Below are 9,485 nucleotides of genomic sequence, written 5' to 3' on the forward strand. Positions count from 1 at the left end.
CCCTCCCGCCTTATCTATCAGGCTCTCACTCTCTGCCTTCTGACTCTGGTCCCATATCCCTTCAGGGAGGCTGCTGGAGTCCCAAAGGGACTGCGCCTCATGGAGACAGACACTCGGCTCCCCTTCCGTGCATATGGCCACTCTCTGGTCCTGGGCTGCGGGAATACTGAAAAGTGTTTGTTCGTCTTGTTCTTATGTTCACTGTACAGCAGCAATGGTGGAATTTCAACCTACCTCCTTCTTTCTTTTGAGGTCCACACAAGAGAACGGTGATCTTGTGTGTGGTTCCCTGATAAGGATAAGAGATCTTCCCCTCAGGGCACCTGGGTGGCTCAGTCATTGGCCGTCTGCCCTCGGCTCAGGGCGTGATCCCAGGATTACGGGATCGAGCCCCGCATCAGGCTCCTCCGCTATGAGCCTGCTTCTTCCTCTCCCACTCCCCCTGCCTGTGTTCCCTCTCTCTCTGGCTGTCTCTCTCCCTGTCAAATAAATAAATAAAATCTTTAAAAAAAAAAAAGAGATCTTCCCCTCTAGGTGTACACAGGGACACACCCTCCCTGACTGCTCTTCCAGGCCCCAGTGTGACCTTAGGAGGGAATGTGACCCTCCCTTATCAAGCATCTCAATACTACGATATCTTTAATCTGTCTAAAGATGGAAGAAATGCTTCTCCCCAGGATTTTTAACATCATAAGCCCTTCCTTATCTCCCCTGTGACTCTCGCCCAGGGTACTTACAGATGCTATGGTTCCTCTAAAAGCTACCCCCACAGAGGGTCACTGGCTAGCAACCCTGTTAAGCTTTTGGTCACAGGTGAGGAAAGAGGCTGCCTGTGAGCTTTCTGCTCTCTGCTCAAGAACGTCCCGCATGATGCCCGAGGTGGGGAATCCATCCCGCATTGTCCGGATATGTAGGCTGTGGACTGTGTAAGAGGACCCCTGCTAAGACCACTCCACTCAGTTTACAGACCCTGAAGCTTAATATATTTATTAGGACAGTTTGGCAAAGATAGAAGCAAATTTTCCTTGGGAAGAGAGGTCTTTAACCATCTACACAAAGGGCTCTGTGAGCTGGTGGAGATTCTTGAGAAGAAGGGCGAGAGGTGGGTGCCCCATGCAACGTGTGGGCAGGTCGTCACCCTTCATACCCTCCCTAGTCCTCTCCTCAGGTGGTGCCTTCTGCAGATGGGTGGGTGACTGAGTGTCATCAGCAGCTGACAGTGACAGAAAAAGTGAAAGGAGGGGCCATACTAGTTTCTTCATTCAAGACTATTTTCATGACTTCTGTATCAGCCACAGACTTTTGTGGGTGATTCTCAGGCCACAGTGGTGTCTCTCATTAGCCACCAAGACGATGGGGGATGCAGAAGACTTACAGAAGAATGTCCAAGATGGCTTTATGGTCAAGATCCTACAGGGTTATGCAGGGAGGGGCAGCTCAGCCATCTTGGTGGATGGGGTTGAGTTCTGTAAGCTGTAACTTTCCTGGGTGGCTGAGACTTTTCAGGGTTTCAAGGGAGGGGACCACATCCGAGCAGGGGAGCAGAGGGGATGTAGGCACAGGTATGAGATGAGCCTGCCAGGTGCATTCTGGGAACTACAGGTTAATTATGGGAGGGTGCGTGACTTAGGGATGGAAAGATGGACACAGGAGGCAGGGACCTGAGGAGAAAATGGCAGGGCTTGAGTAGAGAAGGGGTAGTGGTGACTGGGGAAGTTTGTGCATGACCAGCTGAAGGCAGGGGTGCTGGGGGGAATAAAGATGGCTTACTCTCGTCGATCAATATCTGCTGATGGCTGCCAACTTATCACTCCGGTAAAAAATGCTCTTATGGGTTTCATATCCATGGACTGTTGGACAGCTACTCGGACACCTAATACGCATCTCAGCAGGAATCTTCACTGACAAATCTCAAAACCTTCTCCTTCTACTGGTCTTCCCATCCCAGTAGGTGCCATCCATTCTCTCCAACGATCACGTCACTGAGAACGGTATTTGATGCTGCTCTTCCGCTCCCCATGCCCACATACTCCATCACCAAATCTCAAATCTCATCATTTCCATCCTCAAAAACTCAAGTCCATTTTCTTCTTCCACCACCACCACATTGTGAGGACACAAGCACACCCTGCAGCACATTCCCCGACGCCTTCTCTTTCCACTTGGCCCCTTAGATCATGAATTGCTGAACATTATATATACATAAAAAAAGAAAACCCAGTATTTTTGTCAGTCCCTTTGTGGTTCATTACTGCATTTAGACTTAAATCCAGACTCTTCTTTATAGTTTTGGACTTTTGCTGACCTCTCCGGATCTTTCTACCTCTATCAGGAGCCACTCTTCCCATCATGCACCGTTTGTCTTTTCTGCGTGTGAGTCAACACGGCTCTTTCTCACCTCTGGGTTTCGTTATGTTATTCCCTCTGCCTGGAGGCAGTTTTCCTCACACTTCAAATATCTGGGTGTTTCTTATCTTTCAGGGCTCATCCCCCAAAGAAACCTTTTCTTATTATGCAGTGTAAATGGTTTTATCCCAGAATTTATGTCTATGTGTAACAATACTTCTATGTATTGGTTACCGGGCATAGATTCCGTGGTTGGGCATGTTTACTATGGTTTCCCAAACATCCAGTAACTTGCCTCATGTAGGGAAGGCGCACGATAAATGTTTATCGAATGGATAATTTAATCCAACAAGAGCGCAAGAACAGATCTTTACTGCTTACTAATTCCTAGATCGACCTGCTCCTGGAAATGGATACCTTCCCATTGTGACTGGGATGTTGGCCATTGTTGTCTTACTTCTCCTCTCCCTCCACTTCCTCCTTTTTCGTTGTTGGCATGGGGTCAAACACGGTGGGAGGGTTAACCTGGGAGGGCTTCAGTGGGTCCCGTACCAACACTCTGATTGCTGACTCTCCACAGGGAACACTGATGGTGAGACCAAGACCCAGGTGAAGTGTAAGAGGGAGGAAGATTTGGACTCCCCTTGTAGAAAACCGTCTGTCTTATTTCTCAGACCTGCCTTAATGCTTCGATCTCCTTTCTCTCAGCTCTAGCCCAGTCATGGACTTCCAGGAAGAAAATCAATGTAAGGGGGAGTGAGAAGGAGGGGCAGCTAGGGTGGGGAAAGGATGTGTTCAGGGAAGATAGAAGGCATCCTGGAAGAAGCAGAGAAGGTGGGGGCACCACCCCACTGGATGAGTGTCATTGCCCTTCCCTATTTCAGTTAGCCGTCCCTGAAATATTGATGACAGGACTGGATAATTTTCAGGCTCTCTCTGGAGGCTTAACCACACATTCTTCCTTGCAGGTGATGTCTTGGAGGGCATCCAGCCTGAGAAGGACAGACAGATGGGCATGCAGGTGAGTCTCTCCTCAACTACCCCCTCTCTCCTGCCCTAGTCACCTTCCACAGATGCTCTTCGCACTTTGCATCTCCATGCTGACAGGCCCCTCTAGAGGAAGACCCTCAGGAGGTGACCTGTGCTCAGCTACACCAGGAGACCCTTAGGGGGAGTGTGGACACACCATTCTCCCGCACTCATGACGACTCCTCTGACCAGCGCTGTGTGCCTGCCACCTTCACCTTGTCCGAGTGCGGAGCCAGGACTGGCTGTGTAGATTCCAGTGTTCAAATGTGCCTTAAGGAAGATGCAGCTCCCTGGGGTTTCCTACTCATGTTCCTTAACACGAGCTATCACCTTGGAGCTCCCCAAAGACTCAAGACTAGAGATAACTTGTCAACTGTCAAGTAATTCCAGGACCCATCAAATATCTCTCAACAGATTCCTGGTTCCTTGTACATTTACCCACTCACTTGGCTAGTCAACAAATGTTTACAGAAGTTGACTCTTTCCTTGGCTCTGTGGTGGGGATATACATATTAGTAAGATACAGCTTCTAGTCTCAAGGACTCATGGTCTACTGAGCAAGGCAAGCCATGTGATCTGGCTCTTGGAAAGCAAAGGGGGGTGACCACAGGAGCAGGTAAAAGGATGTTTTGGGTCACTGAGCAGACATAATGTGTAGGCACGTTTAAGGAGCACTCACTGGTACCCAATACAAGGGGAGGCCAAGAAGTAAGAGTCAATTTGGGAAAGGAGGAAGTTCTTTTCTTCTTCTTCTTTTTTTTTTTTTTAAAGATTTTATTTATTTATCTGACAGAGAGACAGACAGCCAGCGTGAGAGGGAACACAAGCAGGGGGAGCGGGAGAGGAAGAAGCAGGCTCCCAGCAGAGCAGGGAGCCCAATGTGGGGCTCGATCCCAGGACCCTGGGATCACGCCCTGAGCCAAAGGCAGACGCTTAACGACTGAGCCACCCAGGCGCCCCAAAAGGAGGAAGTTCTTAATGACATTTTAGTCCAAGGTTCTAGGTGAGAGCCAAAGGCTTCAAAGTACTGAAAGTGAATAAGGACGCTTCTTTGTGAGGGAACCATGCTGCAAAACAAAACAATCTGTCTATCCAACGAGAGTATCTAACAATTGGCCATAATTATGTCTGCTCCCTCACGTGGGAGCAGCCAATTATAAAAGCCAATTAATTACAAAATCAAAGAAACACATAGACAATAATACAATAATAGTAGGGGACTTTAACACCCCCCTCACTGAAATGGACAGAACCTCTAAGCAAAAGATCGACAAGGAAATAAGGGCTTTAAATGACACACTGGACCAGATGGACTTCACAGATATATTCAGAGCCTTCCATTCCAAAGCAACAGAATACACATTCTTCTCCATTGCACTTGGAACATTCTCCAGAATAGATCATATCCTGGGTCACAAATCAGGTCTCAACTGGTACCAAAGGACCGGGCTCATTCCCTGCATATTTTCAGACCACAGTGCCTTGAAACTGGAACTCAATCACAAAAGGAATGTTGGAAAGAACTCAAATACATAGACGCTAAAGAGCATCCTACTAAAGAATGAATGGGTCAACCAGGAAATTAAGGAAGAATTTAAAAAATCATGGAAACAAATGAAAATGAAAACACAACTGCTCAGAATCTTTGGGAGGCAGCAAAGGTGGTCCTAAGAGGGAAGTATGTGGCACTACAAGCCTTTCTCAAGAAACAAGAAAGGTCTCAGATAGACAACCTAATCTTACACCTGAAGGAGTGGAGAAAGAACAGCAAATAAAGCCGAAACCCAGCAGGAGAAGAGAAATAATAAAGATCAGAGCAGAAATCAATGAAATAGAAACTAAAAGAAGAGTAGAACAGATCAACAAAACTAGGAGCTGGTTCTTTGAAAGAATTAATAAGATTGATAAATCTCTGGCCAGACTTATCAAAAAGAAAAGAGAAAAGACCCAAATAAATAAAATAATGAATGAAAGAGGAGAGATCACAACCAACACTGAAGAAATACAAACAATCATAAGAACATACTATGAGCAACTACAGGCCAACAAATTAGACAATCTGGAAGAAATGGATGCAGTCCTAGAGCCGTATAAACTACCAAAGCTGAAACAGGAAGAAATAGAAACCTGAACAGACCCATCACCAGCAAGGAAACTGAAGCAGTCATCAAAAATCTCCCAACAAACAAGAGTCCACGGCCAGATGGCTTCCCAGGGGAATTCTTCCAAACATTTAAAGAAGAATTAATACCTCTTCTTCTGAAACTGTTCCAAAAAATAGAAATGGAAGGAAAACTTCCAAATGCATTTTTATGAGGCCAGCATTACCTTGATCCCAAAAGCAGACAAAGACCCCACCAAAAATGACAATTACAGACGAATATCCTTGATGAACATCGATGCAAAAATTCTCACCAAAATACTAGCCAATAGGATCCAACAGGACATTAAAAGGATTATTCACCAGGACGAAGTGGGATTTATTCCTGGGCTGCAAAGGTGGTTCGACATCTGCAAATCAATCAGTGTGATACACCACATCGATAAAAGAAAGGAAAAGAACCATATGATCCTCTCAATAGATAAAGGAAAAGCATTTGACAAAGTACAGCATGCTTTCTTGATTAAAACTCTTCACAGTGCAGGGATAGAGTGTACATACCTCAATATCATAAAAGCCATCTATGAAAAACCCACAGAAAATATCATTCTCAATGGGGAAAAACTGAGAGCTTTCTCCCTAAGGTCAGGAACATGGCAGGGATATCCACTCTCACCACTGCTGTTCAACATAATAGAAGTCCTAGCCTCAGCCATCAGACAACAAAAAGAAATAAAAGGCATCCGAATTGGCAAAGAAGTAGTCAAATTCTCACTCTTTGCAGCTGACATGATACTCTATGTGGAAAACCCAAAAGACTGCACCCCAAGACTGGCTAGAACTCATACAGGCATTCAGCAAAGTGGCAGGACATAAAATCAGTGCACAGAAATCAGCTGCATTTCTAGACACCAACAATGAGACAGAAGAAAGAGAAATAAAGGAGTCAATCCAATTTACAATTGCACCCCAAACCATAAGATACCTAGGAATAAATCTAACCAAAGAGGCAAAGAATCTGTATTCAGAAAACTATAGAATGCTCACGAAAGAAACTGAGGAAGACACAAGGAGATGGAAAAACATTCCATGCTCACGGATTGGAAGAACAGATATTGTTAAAATGTCTATGCTACCTAGAGCAATCTACACATTTAATGCAATCCCTATCAAAATACCATCAACTTTTTTCACAGAGCTGGAGCAAAGAATCCTAAGATTTGTATGGAACCCGAAAAGACCCCAAATAGCCAAAGAAATGTTTAAAAAGAAAACCAAAACCGGTGGCACCACAATTCTGGACTTCAAGCTCTATTACAAAGCTGTCATCATCAAGACAGTATGGTACTGGCACAAAAACACACACATAGATCGATGGAACAGGATAGAGGACTCAGAAATGGACTCTCAGCTCTGTGGTCAACTAATCTTCGACAAAGCAGGAAAGAATATCCAATGGAAAAAAAGACAGTCTCTCCAACACATGGTGTTGGGAAAATTGGACAACCACATGCAGAAGAACGAAACTGGACCGTTTCCTTACACCATATACAATAGACTCAAAGTGGATGAAAGACCTAAATGCGAGACAGGAATCCCTCGAAATCCTTGAGGAGAACAGAGGCAGCAACCTCTTTGACCTCAGCCACAGGAACTTCTTCCTAGACACTTCGCCAAAGGCAAGGGAAGCAAGGCCAAGAATGAACTCCTGGGACTTCATCAAGATAAAAGCTTTTGCACAGCAAAGGAAACAGTCAATAAAACCAAAGGACAACCAAGAGAATGGGACGAGATATTTGAAAATGACCTATCAGATAAAGGGCTAGTATCCAAAAATCTATAAAGAACTTATTAAACTCAACACCCAAGGAATAAATAATCCAATCAACAAATGGGCAGAAGACGTGAGCAGACATTTCTGCAAAGAAGACATTGAAATGGCCAACGGACACATGAAAAAATGCTCCACATCACTCAGCAACAGGGAAATTCAAATCAAAACCACAGTGAGATACCACCTCACACCAGTCAGAATGGCTCAAATTAACGAGTCAGGAAAGACATATGTTGGCGAGGATGTGGAGAACGGGATCCCTCTTACACTGTTGGTGGGAATGCAAGCTGGTGCAGCCGCTCTGGGAAACAGTATGGAGGTTCCTCAAGAAGTTGAAAATAGAGCTGCCCTATGACCCAGCAATTGCACTGCTGGGTATTTACCCCAAAGACACAAATGTAGTGATCCAAAGGGGCCCCTGCACCCCAATGTTTACAGCAGCAACGTCCACAATAGCCAAACAATGGAAAGAGCCCAGATGTCCATCAACAGGTGAATGGATAAAGAAGATGTGGTGTATATATATACAACGGAAAAGTATGCAGCCATCAAAAAAAGAAATCTTGTCATTTGCAACGACGTGGTTGGAACTAGAGGGTATTAGGGTAAGCAAAATAAGTCAATCAGAGAAAGACAATTATCATATGATCTCACTGATATGTGGAATTTGAGAAACAAGGCTGAGGATCACAGGGGAAGAGAGGAAAAAACGAAACAAGATGAAACCAGAGAGGGAGACAAACCATAAGAGGCTCTTAATCTCAGGAAACAAACTGAGGGTTGCTGGAGTGGAGGGGGGTGGAAGGCTGGGGTGGCTGGGTGATGGATACTGGGGAGGGTATGTGTTGTGGGGAACCCTGTGTGTTGAGTAAGACTGAAGAATCACAGACCTGTAGCCCTGAAACAAATAATATATTGTATGTTAATAATAAATAAAATAAAAATAAAAATAAAACCAATCTGACCACAGGAGGGGTTTCTCCAGGGGAGGGGAATGGTGCAGAGCGTGTCTGCAGGGGGATTTATGCTTTCCCCCCTGGTTTTGAGGAATTTCTCTTTTTCATTATTATTTTAATTATGTGATTAAAAATATAACACAATTTAAAAGAAGGCGTGAATGAGAGGAGAGACTCTGAAGTGGGTTTTTTGTTTTTTTAAAGATTTTATTTATTTATTTATTTATTTATTTATTTATTTATTTATTTATATGACAGAGATAGAGACAGCCAGCGAAAGAGGGAACACAAGCAGGAGGAGTGGGAGAGGAAGAAGCAGGCTCATAGCGGAGGAGCCTGATGTGGGGCTCGATCCCATAACGCCGGGATCACGCCCTGAGCTGAAGGCAGACGCCCAACCGCTGTGCCACCCAGGCGCCCCTGAAGTGGGTATTAACAGTAACTTTTTCAATACATTTTGACGAAAGGAAGTAGAGTAGAGAGCTAACGGCAGGCATAGTGAGAATCAGAGAGGTGGGTCGGAGTGAGAGATAGAAGAAGTAGAGGGGAACTGAGTGTGTGTGTTGATTGACAGAAATAACTGAGGGGAGGAAATAAGGTGGATGATGGCGGGCAGGAGAGATGGTTGACCCCTGGTGGGAGAGCATATCAGGTAAGACTAGACTGGAGGAGATGAGCTAACTTGGATTCAAATTCTGCTTCTTCCACCACTAGCTGCATGATCATACACACGTTGAAAAATGATTCTCTCAGCCGGAAAGACGTTAGTCATTTATAGAGGGGAAACTCCGAGCTCAGGAAAGCGTGTGAGGAGATGCCCAACCTCGTGAGGGATCAGAGACAAGAAGATGACAACGATGACGTGATATTCGTCCACACCCATCTGCCGTGGGCTGACCTGTGTCCCCTCCAAATTCATACATTGAAGTTCTAAACACCAGTAACTCAGAGTGGGACATTTTTTTTTGGAAATAGGGTCATCGCAGATGTAGTTAGTTAAGATAAGATGAGGTCATACTGGAGTAGGGTGGGTTCCTAATCCAATATAACTCGCGTCCTTATGGACAAAAAGGAAATTCGGGCACAGACACGCACGCGGGGAGACCACCACGTGAACCTGGAGGCAGAGACTGGAGTTGATTAATCTACAAGCCCACAAGCACCCACGATGGCCAGCAACCGCCGGAAACTGGAAGAGATCCGCGGGCTAGGTGGTCTC

The sequence above is a fragment of the Ursus arctos genome, unplaced genomic scaffold (assembly GCF_023065955.2).
Source record: "Ursus arctos isolate Adak ecotype North America unplaced genomic scaffold, UrsArc2.0 scaffold_19, whole genome shotgun sequence".
In the NCBI taxonomy this organism is placed as follows: domain Eukaryota; kingdom Metazoa; phylum Chordata; class Mammalia; order Carnivora; family Ursidae; genus Ursus; species Ursus arctos.